At 45.2% G+C, this 14,765-nt stretch overlaps 1 protein-coding gene across 4 annotated transcripts in view; it reads right to left on the reverse strand.

Moving 5' to 3' along the window:
* MANEA (mannosidase endo-alpha) overlaps positions 1–7,379 on the reverse strand; it is a 54,087-nt gene extending 46,708 nt beyond the window's left edge. For 2 of the 4 annotated variants that reach the window (XM_075338403.1, XM_075338401.1), the window contains exon 1: positions 7,298–7,379. The gene's annotated coding sequence lies outside the window, so the exon portion shown is untranslated. Of the gene's footprint in view, positions 1–5,749; positions 6,061–7,297 lie in introns of those variants that run through there. The other 2 variants (XM_075338405.1, XM_075338402.1) reach the window with 2 other exon arrangements.
* Positions 7,380–14,765: the final 7,386 nt, after the last annotated feature.

The raw sequence follows: 14,765 nt of genomic DNA on the forward strand, positions 1-14,765 counted from the left end.
ATCATGCCACCTCATCTGTGAGATAATGTACAAGAAGGGACTGGGAGTGAGGAGCATCATAGGGGCAACTGAGTAATGAAGGCCTACTACCATAAATATTACTGTTGCAGTTAGGGAGGCATTGTCACATGATAGTCAGAGAAGTCTTTTGTGACCATGCTAGCAAAGTTACTCACCTCAATGGGCATTTCATTGTAAAGAAATGTGCATGTCTGCTTTTTTCATTCCCTATGACGCTGCCTTTTTTTTTACATAATAAAATTAAAGGGAATCTGTCACCAGGTTTTTGCTCCCCCAACTGAGAGCAGCATAATGTAGCGACAGAGACCCTGATTTCAGCGATGTGTCACTTGCTGAGCCGTTTGCTGTCATTTTGATAAAATCAATGTTTTCTCTGCTGCAGATCTAGCAGTCCTCTAATAATAATTACTGCTAATTAAACAGTAATTTTATCAAAACTGCACTAAGCAGCCTAATAAGTTAAACAGACACCAAAAAAATTCTATATTTGAAATAAGATACAAAAAAGAAAAACAAAACACCATTGTCCATACAGTTTAAGGGCAATGCTACCAAATACTAATGCAATGTATGTAAACTTTTGACTTTGCAGAAAGTAATAAAAATGCCTTAAAGCATTCTCTCTCTCTCATTATTCAGGCATTTGGCAAATATAAATAATTTTGGTTCCTAAGTGACCTAAAACGGGAAAGGTTTAATCTGATTTCATGTCAGATAGTGAGGAAAAACCTGCAGATGTGTCTTTATAGAGCGTGGAACTGTACATGACTCATGTTTGTGATAAATTTACTGTAGTAAAATGGTAACATCATATAGCTGAAGTGCAGCCCAGATTCATCAGTGCAAATATGCCTTACGCTGTTTCGGAGAAATGGACCTCCTTATTCATAGGCATCATTTCTCCGAAACGGCGTAAGGTGTATGTTATGGAGGTGCTGTCTGATATAATATAGATGGTAAATATTCAGACAGGCAGGGTACACCGTGCAGTGATATTAGACCGCTGCCAGTAATAACAGAACCAAAGTAGTCCCCGTAAGTTCACAGAGATAAGTAAATTAGAATACAGTGGAACCTTGGTTAACGAGAACAATCCGTTCTGGGAGTGTGCTTGTTAACCAAGTCACTCGTTCAGCAAAGCAAGATTTCCCATAGGAAATCATTGCAGTGCAGACGATTCGTTCCACAACTTGTTAAATGTCCCATCCTGGTCCCCTATTGTGCCATTCCACACATACACAAACACACACGCACATATTATGCTCACCTTACCTTCCGTTCCATCGCCGGTCTCCTGGGACTTGCTGTTCTCCGCTACGGGCTGTGTATCAGGTTACCATAACGACGAGGGAGGAACGTCCGCTGCCAGAGCGCTGACGTCAAAGGCAGGAGATGCTTACCTCTGATTCGCCAGCGTGCTGCCTTTGAGTAGCATCTGACAGGGGAAGTTCCTGCTTCGTTGCTATGGTTGCCGATGCACAGCCTGGAGTGGAGCAGCGAACTACAGGACCCAGGAGGCCGGCGATGGAAAGGAAGGTACACATATTATGCTCACCTTACCTTCCGTTCCATCGCCGGCCTCCTGGGTCTTGTAGTTCGCCGCGAGGACGTCGCGATGTACCGGCGGACTACAAGAACCATGAGGCCGGCGGTGGAACGGAAGGTAAGGTGAGCATAATACTGTATTGTGTGCGTGCATGTGTGTTTGTGCGTGCGTGTTTGTGTGGACTGCAAGTGCGGGTCAGAACGCGGTGGATGTACAGAACCGGAAATGTGGGCGGTGAGGATTTTGCTCGTACAGCAAAGCTCTCTCGTAAACAGAGTTACAAATTTACAGAAAGCTTTGCTTGTTAAGCGAAATTCTTGTTAAGTGGGTTACTCGTTAAGCGAGGTTCCACTGTATATGATAAATAAGGTAGTACGCTATTAAACTTATAGCGACTACCGGACACGTGTGTATAAAAGGAAGTGAACCTCTTGTTACGTCACAGAGGACACCTATGTGTAATAGGAGAAGGACCCCGTTAACAGTCACGGAGGTCCTATCAATATTGCCTCTGTTGCCTCACAGAGGCAAGGTGTAAAGTATAGAATACTGTGTGTTTAAACACACACACAGTACAAAGATGGACAACAGCACTAACCGTACCCGCTGTGTCCTGGCTCAGTGTTAACCACACTGAGCTGCGTGTACCAGGTGCTAACTACACCATATGGTGGTACGCTGATTACCTGCACCGGCCTGATAGCCTGTGTGCAATCCACAACTAGACCCTACTCCCAGAGGAATGTGCCTAACCGGCCAATGCAGAGCAGAGGGAACGATAGCTGCTGAAGCGGCAGTACAGTATCGCTAGTGTATGGGTAGCGATTCACCATGGTAGTATAGCAGGAGAGCACATACATGGGCGGCTACCTCATGCATGCACAAGAACGACTGAGCGCCGTGCGGAGTGCTCCAGGGTCTTTTATTAACTAAGAACCGCCCACAAGATGCTGACATCCAGCTATAAGCAGGGTGTTCTGCGGCCTAATCCCTCCTTCCTACCCATCCCTTTCTTGTAATATTGTGGAATATGGAAGCAATAAAAAACGTTTTATTACTTATATATTCGCTATGTAAATGAGCAGGGTCTCTAGCCCCATGGGCGTCACATCGCCGTGTGGGCGTTTGCATGTATTCCCTGCTATCACGCCCCTGTGGGCGTGTTACCATGGATTTACATGTGCGACGTCACTATCAGCGTCTTAAGATCTCGCACGTGTGTACTTACCATTCCTGCAGCAGTCATCAAGGGTGCTCGCTTCTCTGCTTCAGACGCGCTCTGCATATGTGCAGAAGACTCCTGCACAGATGCACAGGGGGCATCTGAACATCTGAAGCAGAGAAGCGAGCACCCTGATGATGGGGGCGTGATACCATGGAATACATGCAAACGCCCACAGGGCGATGTGACACCCATGGTGCTAGAGACCCTGCTCATTTACATAGCGAATATGTAAGTAATAAAACGGTTTTTATTACTTTCATATTCCACAATATTACAAGAAAGGGATGGGTAGGAAGGAGGGATTAGGCTACAGAACACCCTGCTTATAGCTCAGAATGCATATGGGACCTGACAAATTCTCTTTAAAGCAGGGGTGGGCAATGAAATTTCTCATGGGGCCGCATGAGAACTTGGGATCCTTTTAGAGGGCCGGACTGCTATTCTTAACTCAATTCTACCCAATACTGACTGTAATATATATATATATATATATATATATATATATATATATATATATATACACATACATACACACACACACTAAATCACTATATACTGCACCAGTAATACATTACAGCACTATATACTACACCTGTAATACATTACATCACTATATACTGCCACTGTAATACACTACATCACTATATACTGCCCCTGTAATACACTACATCGCTATATACTGCCCCTGTAATACACTACATCGCTATATACTGCCCCTGTAATACACTACAGCGCTATATACTGCCCCTGTAATGCATTACAGCGCTATATACTGCCCCTGTAATGCATTACAGCGCTATATACTGCCCCTGTAATGCATTACAGCGCTATATACTGCCCCTGTAATGCATTACAGCGCTATATACTGCCCCTGTAATGCATTACAGCGCTATACACTGCCCCTGTAATGCATTACAGCGCTATACACTGCCCCTGTAATGCATTACAGCGCTATACACTGCCCCTGTAATGCATTACAGCGCTATACACTGCCCCTGTAATGCATTACAGCGCTATACACTGCCCCTGTAATGCATTACAGCGCTATACACTGCCCCTGTAATGCATTACAGCGCTATATACTGCCCCTGTAATGCATTACAGCGCTATATACTGCCCCTGTAATGCATTACAGCGCTATATACTGCCCCTGTAATGCATTACAGCGCTATATACTGCCCCTGTAATGCATTACAGCGCTATATACTGCCCCTGTAATGCATTACAGCGCTATATACTGCCCCTGTAATGCATTACAGCGCTATATACTGCCCCTGTAATGCATTACAGCGCTATATACTGCCCCTGTAATGCATTACAGCGCTATATACTGCCCCTGTAATGCATTACAGCGCTATATACTGCCCCTGTAATGCATTACAGCGCTATATACTGCCCCTGTAATGCATTACAGCACTATATACTGCCCCTGTAATGCATTACAGCACTATATACTGCCCCTGTAATGCATTACAGCACTATATACTGCCCCTGTAATGCATTACAGCACTATATACTGCCCCTGTAATGCATTACAGCACTATATACTGCCCCTGTAATGCATTACAGCACTATATACTGCCCCTGTAATGCATTACAGCACTATATACTGCCCCTGTAATGCATTACAGCACTATATACTGCCCCTGTAATGCATTACAGCACTATATACTGCCCCTGTAATGCATTACAGCACTATATACTGCCCCTGTAATGCATTACAGCACTATATACTGCCCCTGTAATGCATTACAGCACTATATACTGCCCCTGTAATGCATTACAGTACTATATACTGCCCCTGTAATGCATTACAGCACTATATACTGCCCCTGTAATGCATTACAGCACTATATACTGCCCCTGTAATGCATTACAGCACTATATACTGCCCCTGTAATGCATTACAGCACTATATACTGCTCCTGTAATGCATTACAGCACTATATACTGCCCCGGTAATGCATTACAGCACTATATACTGCCCCTGTAATGCATTACAGCACTATATACTGCCCCTGTAATGCATTACAGCACTATATACTGCCCCTGTAATGCATTACAGCACTATATACTGCCCCTGTAATGCATTACAGCACTATATACTGCCCCTGTAATGCATTACAGCACTATATACTGCCCCTGTAATGCATTACAGCACTATATACTGCCCCTGTAATGCATTACAGCACTATATACTGCCCCTGTAATGCATTACAGCACTATATACTGCCCCTGTAATGCATTACAGCACTATATACTGCCCCTGTAAAACTACATCATTACATTCCCATATACTACATCACTACACCCAAATATTACACCAGTTACCCCCCCCTCCCCATCCCCCTCCGGTTATTAGTGACCACTCACCTCTATCTCCTCAGGCACCTCCGTATGGGTCCACTGCTGAGCTTCTTCCCTGGTATGGGCCCTGGCTGCGCCGCTGTTGTTCTTGTACGGCCCCTGCCCCCGCGCCTCTCTGTCCAGGCACCGGCTGGTGCCGCTTCTCCTGCCGGGCGGGAACTTTTCAACTGACACACACGCGCTGTACTGCCGACATCAGGGCGCGCGTGTCACAGAAAACGCTGCCGCAGGGAACAGAGGACCGATCCTGAAGCTCCGCACAGTGTAGCAGCGGAACACAGGAATCTGTCCTCTGTTCCCTGCACGGCAGCGTTTTCTGTGACACACGCGCGCGCCCTGATGTCGTCAGTACAGCGCGCCTGTGTCATTTGAAATGTTCCTGCCCGGCAGGAAAAGCAGCACCACGTCTCCATCTCTGATCTAATGGGCCGCCCCTTGCCCAGGTCTGCTTTAAAGGGAACCTGTCACCAGATTTTTCCCTATTAAACCAAAAATAACACCTTCTGCAGCTCCTGGGCTGCATTCTATGAAGGTGCACCTTGTTGCTGGCCCCCTTTTCAGACCTCCAAAACAACTTTTTAGAATATTACCTTTTCGTATGCAAATTAGTTTCGTTGGCAAGATGGGTGGGCTTTATTTCACCCTCTGTAATCCTCCTGCTGCTGTTCGCCGTCCACCAGTCTTGATTTGCATGGATGACGACGGCCCCATCATACTCCACGCTGATGCTGAAGTCTCGTGCAGGCGCAGTTAGCAGAGGCCACTATCACGGTCCTAAGCAGAAACTCCCTCTCGCGTTCCGGTGATGTATTTGCGCAGGCTCAAAAAAGGGGGCCAGCAACAAGGTGCACCTTCATAGAATGCAGCCCACGTGCTGCAGAAGGTGATATTTTTGGTTTAATAGGGAAAAAAATCTGGTGACAGGTTCCCTTTAAATAAAAAGTAGAGACATTCAGAGCTGAAATCACGAAGATTCGGTCACTGTCCAAATATATCTGTACCTAACTGTATGTATGTTAACGCTTAAGTCTCTGGCCATACTGGCAAATACAGTAGTATATCTAAGGCTGCTTTCACACATCAGGTTTTTTGCATCTGGCACAATCCGGCTCAAAAACCTATGCAACGGATGCGGCGAAAAAACCGGATCCGTTGCATAAGTTTTTCCATTCGGCCCATCCGTTTTTTGACGGATGAGGCTTGATACTGAGCATGAGCAGTTCAAAGAACCGCATCCGGCGGCCAGATGCGTTTTTTGCCGCAGGACACCGCATCCGGCGTCCATAGGCTTGCATTGTAAATGGCGTCGGATCCGGCGCAATGCGTTTTTTTCGCCGCACAAAAAAAACGTGCCAGGCAACGTTCCATCCGGCCGCCGTATGGGCTAAATATGTCGCATCCGGCAAAAAACGGACGCAACGCAAGGCCAGGTGGCACAATACAGCGCTAATGCAAGTCTATGCGGGAAAAACGCAACCGGCGGCAAAAAAAAACAAAAAACGGTTGTGTTTTTTCTGCAAAGCGCCGTATTGTGCCGCTCAGCAAAAACCGGATGTGTGAAAGCAGCATAAAACAAGCAGAAAGATAGAAATCTCAAGTTTACACAAATAATCAGCACTATTACTATAAAGCACTACCTAATGAAAGAAAGAAAGAAAGAAATAAATAAAGAAAGAAAGAAAGAAAGAAAGAAAGAAAGAAAAAGAAAGAAAGTCTCATGTTTCCACAAATCAGTGCCATTACTATAGGCTTATCTCTCTGGACTTTATACACTATCTGACGGAGAGTGAAGGATACATTTATGGCTGGTCATGTTCGCCACCATCACACAATGTGAGTGCATAGCATATGGCTGAACCAATATGCGCCACCATGCCAGAGATGACGGTGAGGGGGCACTGTTTGCAGGTCCCTGCCAGTCACAGAAGCACTGGGAGCAAATTATTAACCCTCTGCAGACTTTAACCCTGTAGAGATGCATAAGCATAGATATTGGGTAGTGCAGCACCTATCTCATACATGGTGACAGGACTGAGCATCTGGCACTGCAACAACATGACAGCGAGGCCACAGGGGCAGCTGGTGCACACACTATACACAGCAGTCGGTGTCCACAGGGCCGCATGTGGGTACATTACCTCCCTGGAGCACGGTGTCTGCACGGAGCACAGCTGCTGCGCACACTGCATGGACACTTCCTGGATATGTGAGGCGCAGGGGCTGATGGGAGGAGGGAGGCTCTGAGGTGCTCAGCATACACTGTGTACACTCACTGGAGAGCTGAGGCTGGAGCTTCTCTAGGGTAACGTGACAGAGCCAGACAGATACATGCAGACATAATACTGACGAGAGAACGATGCTGAAGTTGGTTTCTTATTCGTCCAGTTTCTTATTCGGCAATTTAGTTTTTTCAGTTTTTTATGCATTTAACCACAAAAATAACACATGACAATAATAAAATACAATGCACTGATGTGCCCTAATATAAACACACTCAAAATCAGCTGCAAAAATTATAAAACTGGCAAAAAATGGGCATCAAAGTGGGCACCAAAGTATGTTAGTGAAAGGGTTAAATGGCTTTGGGCCACTGATCTAACACCACAATTGCATATCTAGTGATGCCTCTAATCAAAAGCAAGTGACTCCAGCCTGGCCCAAAGGGGTTCTGGGCATCAGAACTGGCATCAAAGTGGGCACACAGCCAATTTTCACAGATTTGAATAAGTAACTTGTGTTTTTGAGGGGTTAAATGGCTTTGGGCCACGGATCGCACACCACATTTACATACCTAGTGATGCCACACATCAAATTCAGATCACTCCAGCCTGGCCCAAACAGGTTCTGGGCATCAGAACTGGCATCAAAGTGGGCAAAACCCACTTTTCACAGATTTGAATAAGTAACTGGTAGTGATGAGCGAGTATGCTTGTTACTACTCGGTACTCGCACGAGTATCACTGTACTCGGGCTACTCGGCGGGGACCGAGTAATCTCGCAATACTCGTGCTGTACTCGTGGTCTTCATGTTGGCGCTCTTTTTAGAGCCAGCCCTTATGCAGGGATTGGCTGGCAGACCACTGCAATGCCACAGCCCTGTTGTGGAATTGCAGTGATTGGCCGGCCCTCACAGCATGACCGTGCCTTTAGCCCGACACTTCCCCGCTCGGCTACGGCCCCTCCCGCACTCCACTCCGCGTGTATATATATATGCACGCTTACACACACACGCACGTTTTTGTTTTTTTTTAATTTACAGTTTTAGGGTTTCTACATGCTGCCGGTGGTCATTTCAGAATAATACTCGGGTCCCCCATAGGATAACATTGGGCTCGGTGCTCGGGCCGAGTACACGAGTATCTTGGGAGGCTCGGCCCGAGCCTCGAGCACCCGAGCTTTTTAGTACTCGATCATCACTAGTAACTGGTGTTTTTGACGGGTTAAATGGCTTTGGGCCACTGAACTCACACCACAATTACATACCTAGTGATGCCACACATCAAATTCAGATCACTCCAGCCTGGGGTTTTGCCTACTTTGATGCCAATTCTGATGCCCAGAACCTGTTTGGGCCAGGCTGGAGTGATCTGAATTTGATGTGTGGCATCACTAGGTATGTAAATATAGTGTGAGTTCAGTGGCCCAAAGCCATTTAACCCGTCAAAAACACCAGTTACTTATTCAAATCTGTGAAAAGTGGGTTTTCCCCACTTTGATGCCAGTTCTGATGCTCATAACCTGTTTGGGCCAGGCTGGAGTGATCTGAATTTGATGTGTGGCATCACTTGGTATGTAAATGTGGTGTGAAATCAGTGGCCCAATGCCATTTAACCCCTCAAAAACACCAGTTACTTATTCAAATCTGTGAAAACTGGCCATCTGCCCACTTTGATGCCAGTTCTGATGCCCAGAACCTGTTTGGGCCAGGCTGGAGTGATCTGAATTTGATGTGTGGCATAACTAGGTATGTAAATGTGGTGTGAGATCAGTGGCCCAAAGCCATTTAACCCCTCAAAAACACCAGTTACTTATTCAAATCTGTGAAAAGTGGGTTTTGCCCACTTTGATGCCAGTTCTGATGCCGAGAACCTGTTTGGGCCAGGCTGAAGTGATCTGAATTTGACGTGTGGCATCACTAGGTATGGAGATGTGGTGTGAGATCAGTGGCCCAAAGCTATTTAACCCCTCAAAAACACAAGTTACTTATTCAAATCTGTGAAAATATGCTGTGTGCCCAGTTTGATGCCAGTTTTGATGCCCTGAACCCCTTTGGGCCAGGCTGAAGTCACTTGAGTTTTATTAGGGGCATCACTAGATATGCAATTGTGGTGTTAGATCAGTGGCCCAAAGCCATTTAATCCTTTCACTAACATACTTTGGTGCCCACTTTGATGCCCATTTTTTTGCCAGTTTTATAATTTTTGCAGCTGATTTTGAGTGTATTTATATTAAGGCACATCAGTGCATTGTATTTTATTATTGTGATGTGTTATTTTTGTTGATAAATGCATAAAAAACTGAAAAAACTAAATTGCCGAATAAGAAACTGACAAATAAGAAACCAACTTCAGCCCCGAATAAGAAACTGGACGAATAAGGCTGCTTTCACACCTCCGGTTTTTGCAATGCGGCACAATCCGGCACTTTGCAGGAAAATCGCAACCGTTTTTTTTTTGCTGCCGGTTGCGATTTTCGTGCATAGACTTTAATTAGTGCCGCATTGTGCCGCATGGCCTTGCGTTCCATCCGGTTTTTGCCGCATGCGGCAGATTTAGCCGATGCGGCGGCCGGATGGAACGTTGCCTGGCACGATTTTTCGTGCGGCAAAAAAACCCGCATCGCGCCGCATTCGGCCGATGCGGCGCATTTTTCAATGCATGCCTATGACAGCCGGATGCGGCGCGATGCGGCAATAACCGCATCCGGCCGCCGCATGCGGTTTTTGCCACTGCGCATGCTCAGTAGCATGCCGCAAGCGGCAAAACCCGGACTGGCCGCAAAGGAAAAACTTATGCAAAGGATGCGGTGTGTTCGCCGCATCCGTTGCATAGTTTTCACAGCCGGATTGAGCCGCAGAGCTCAAGCCGGATGTGTGAAAGCAGCCTAAGAAACCAACTTCAGCATCGTACCGGCTCCATGTTTTTGTGGCCCACGCAAACACGCACATACAGGCATATGTACATATACATAGTTGAAGACAAATTCACAAAAATATAAAGAACCACACGATCCACATCGTGTAATCAGGCTAGCATCCTACATATCAATTAAACCACTTGCATCCCCACAGGAATACTAATGGTAGTGATAAATCCATAAAAATGTCATTTTATTAGGTACTCAATGACAACAATGGGCATAGTAGGGAAAAAGGCTGCAAAATGTAACCCTCCAGAATTGGGAAAAGGGTGGGTGGGACAACAAAGCAGTCTATAGTATAGGCAATAGTAACCATACACAGGTGCCTATAAATATAGGCCCTGTTTTATTCTTATTCCCTATATAAAGTGTACAATTTAGTACTTAGCTCATAAATTTACATATCATCAGGTCTTAGTAACAGTACATAATAATCCCACAGGGATCAGAAATGAAGGGGTTTCTAATATAGAGTAATTCACTAGGTATGTAAATGTTGTGTGAGATCAGTGGCCCAAACTCATTTAACCCCTCAAAAACACCAGTTACTTATTCAAATCTGTGAAAAGTGGGTTTTGCCCACTTTGAGGCCAGTTCTGATGCTCAGAACCTGTTTGGGCCAGGCTGGAGTGATCTGAATTTGATGTGTGGAATCACTAGGTATGTAAATGTTGTGTGAGATCAGTGGCCCAAAGCCATTTAACCCCTCAAAAACACAAGTTACTTATTCAAATCTGTGAAAACTGGCCTTTTGCCCACTTTGATGCCAGTTCTGATGCCCTGACCTGTTTGGGCCAGGCTGGAGTGATCTGCATTTGATGTGTGGCATCACTAGGTATGTAAATGTGGTGTGAGATCAGTGGCCCAAAGCCATTTAACGCTTCAAAAACACCAGTTACTTATTCAAATCTGTGAAAACTGGCCATTTGCCCACTTTGATGCCAGTTCTGATGCCCAGAACCTGTTTGGGCCAGGCTGGAGTGATCTGAATTTGATGTGTGGCATCACTAGGCATGTAAATGTCGTGTGAGATCAGTGGCCCAAAGCCATTTAACCCTTCAAAAACACCAGTTACTTATTCAAATCTGTGAAAACTGGCCATTTGCCCACTTTGATGCCAGTTCTGATGCCGAGAACCTGTTTGGGCCAGGCTGGAGTGATCTGAATTTGACGTGTGGCATCACTAGGTATGTAAATATTGTGTGAGATCAGTGGCCCAAAGCCATTTAACCCCTCAAAAATACCAGTTACTTATTCAAATCTGTGAAAGCTGGGGTTTTGCCCACTTTGATGCCAATTCTGATGCCCAGAACCTGTTTGGGCCAGGCTGGAGTGATCTGAATTTGATGTGTGGCATCACTAGGTATGTAAATATAGTGTGAGTTCAGTGGCCCAAAGCCATTTAACCCGTCAAAAACACCAGTTACTTATTCAAATCTGTGAAAAGTGGGTTTTCCCCACTTTGATGCCAGTTCTGATGCTCATAACCTGTTTGGGCCAGGCTGGAGTGATCTGAATTTGATGTGTGGCATCACTTGGTATGTAAATGTGGTGTGAAATCAGTGGCCTAAAGCCATTTAACCCCTCAAAAACATCAGTTACTTATTCAAATCTGTGAAAACTGGGGTTTTGCCCACTTTGATGCCAGTTCTGATGCCCAGAACCCGTTTGGGCCAGGTTGGAGTGATCTGAATTTGATGTGTGGCATCACTAGGTATGTAAATGTGGTGTGAGATCAGTGGCCCAAAGCTATTTAACCCCTCAAAAACACAAGTTACTTATTCAAATCTGTGAAAATATGCTGTGTGCCCAGTTTGATGCCAGTTTTGATGCCCTGAACCCCTTTGGGCCAGGCTGAAGTCACTTGAGTTTTATTAGGGGCATCACTAGATATGCAATTGTGGTGTTAGATCAGTGGCCCATAGCCATTTAATCCTTTCACTAACATACTTTGGTGCCCACTTTGATGCCCATTTTTTTGCCAGTTTTATAATTTTTGCAGCTGATTTTGAGTGTATTTATATTAAGCCACATCAGTGCATTGTATTTTATTATTGTGATGTGTTATTTTTGTTGATAAATGCATAAAAAACTGAAAAAACTAAATTGCCGAATAAGAAACTGACGAATAAGAAACCAACTTCAGCCCCGAATAAGAAACTGGACGAATAAGAAACCAACTTTAGCATCGTACCGGCTCCATGTTTTTGTGGCCCACGCAAACACGCACATACAGGCATATGTACATATACATAGTTGAAGACAAATTCACAAAAATATAAAGAACCACACGATCCACATCGTGTAATCAGGATAGCATCCTACATATCAATTAAACCAGAAAAAAAACAAGGAGAAAATTGTAGAAAAAATACCCTGACTATAAATAAATAAATTGCAAGTGCTTAATAAACAGGGTACTTAGTATATACATTTTTGCAAAAAGGTAAGAAGTAGAGTTGAGCGCGGTTCGTGGTTCGTGGTTCTCCAGTTCTAGGCTCGAGTGATTTTGGGGCATGTTCTAGATCGAACTAGAACTCGAGCTTTTTGCAAAAGCTCGATAGTTCTAGAAACGTTCGAGAACGGTTCTAGCAGCAAAAAAACAGCTAAATCCTAGCTTGGTTTCTGCTGTAATAGTGTAAATCACTCTGTGAATCACACTATTATGACATTTCAGTGTATACTGTGCGGGAACAGCGCCTTCAGATCACTGCTGTTTGTATAATGGCGATCGCCATTTTTTTTTTTTTTTCTTGTCTTCCTTCCCTAAGCGCGCGCGTCTTGTGGGGCGGGCCAGCATGTCAGCCAATCCCAGACACACACACAGCTAAGTGGACTTTGAGCCAGAGAAGCAACGGCATGTGTGATAGGATGTCCATGTCACATGTCCCTGCATTATAAAACCGGACATTTTCTTCCAGGACGCCATTATCTGCCTTCTGCGTCTTTGGTGTCAGACATCACTGTCGCAGCTCCGTCCTCCTGAGTCCTATAGCCGATACAGCTGTATGCGCTGCATACACAGCGTTAGACAGCTTAGGGAGAGCACTTTATAGCAGTCATTCTAAGGGCTCAAACCGGCAGGGTCAGAGAGCCATAGGTGACAGGTCCTGAAAACAGCGACAGCGTCTGTGTAGCCAAGGTCAGGGATTTCCTCCCTGCATTTCACCATTAGGAGGGAATAGAAAGGCAGGCTTCCATTCCTCTACCCAGAACACCACAATCCTGCCACTGTACCCTCTTGTCCTCTGCACACTCCAACTCATTATAACTAAGCCATTATACTAGCAAACACTCAGTGTACCTAGTGGCATCCTAAACGTGGCTATTGGACTTTGCTATAGTCCCACTAGTGCAAAGACATTTGCAGAGCACGTCTGCCTGCATTGCACACTCCAACTTTTTTAAACTAAGCAATTTTACTAGCAAACACTCAGTGTACCTAGTGGCATCCTATACGTGGCTATTGGACTTTGCTATAGTCCCACTAGTGCCAAGACATTTGCAGAGGGCATCTGCCTGCGTTGCACACTCCAACTCATAACTAAGCCATTATACTAGCAAACACTCAGTGTACCTAGTGGCATCCTATACGTGGCTATTGGACTTTGCTATAGTCCCACTAGTGCAAAGACATTTTCAGAGCGCATCTGCCTGCGTTGCACACTCCAACTCATAACTAAGCCATTATACTAGCAAACACTCAGTGTACCTAGTGGCATCCTATACGTGGCTATTGGACTTTGCTATAGTCCCACTAGTGCAAAGACATTTGCAGAGCGCATCTGCCTGCGTTGCACACTCCAACTCATAACTAAGCCATTATACTAGCAAACACTCAGTGTACCTAGTGGCATCCTATACGTGGCTATTGGACTTTGCTATAGTCCCACTAGTGCAAAGACATTTGCAGAGCGCATCTGCCTGCGTTGCACACTCCAACTCATAACTAAGCCATTATACTAGCAAACACTCAGTGTACCTAGTGGCATCCTATACGTGGCTATTGGACTTTGCTATAGTCCCACTAGTGCAAAGACATTTTCAGAGCGCATCTGCCTGCGTTGCACACTCCAACTCATAACTAAGCCATTATACTAGCAAACACTCAGTGTACCTAGTGGCATCCTATACGTGGCTATTGGACTTTGCTATAGTCCCACTAGTGCCAAGACATTTGCAGAGCGCATCTGCCTGCGTTGCACACTCCAACTCATAACTAAGCCATTATACTAGCAAACACTCAGTGTACCTAGTGGCATCCTATACGTGGCTATTGGACTTTGCTATAGTCCCACTAGTGCAAAGACATTTGCAGAGCGCATCTGCCTGCGTTGCACACTCCAACTCATAACTAAGCCATTATACTAGCAAACACTCAGTGTACCTAGTGGCATCCTATACGTGGCTATTGGACTTTGCTATAGTCCCACTAGTGCCAAGACATTTGCAGAGCGCATCTGCCTG

The sequence above is a fragment of the Anomaloglossus baeobatrachus genome, chromosome 3 (assembly GCF_048569485.1).
Source record: "Anomaloglossus baeobatrachus isolate aAnoBae1 chromosome 3, aAnoBae1.hap1, whole genome shotgun sequence".
NCBI classification, from domain to species: Eukaryota; Metazoa; Chordata; class Amphibia; order Anura; family Aromobatidae; genus Anomaloglossus; species Anomaloglossus baeobatrachus.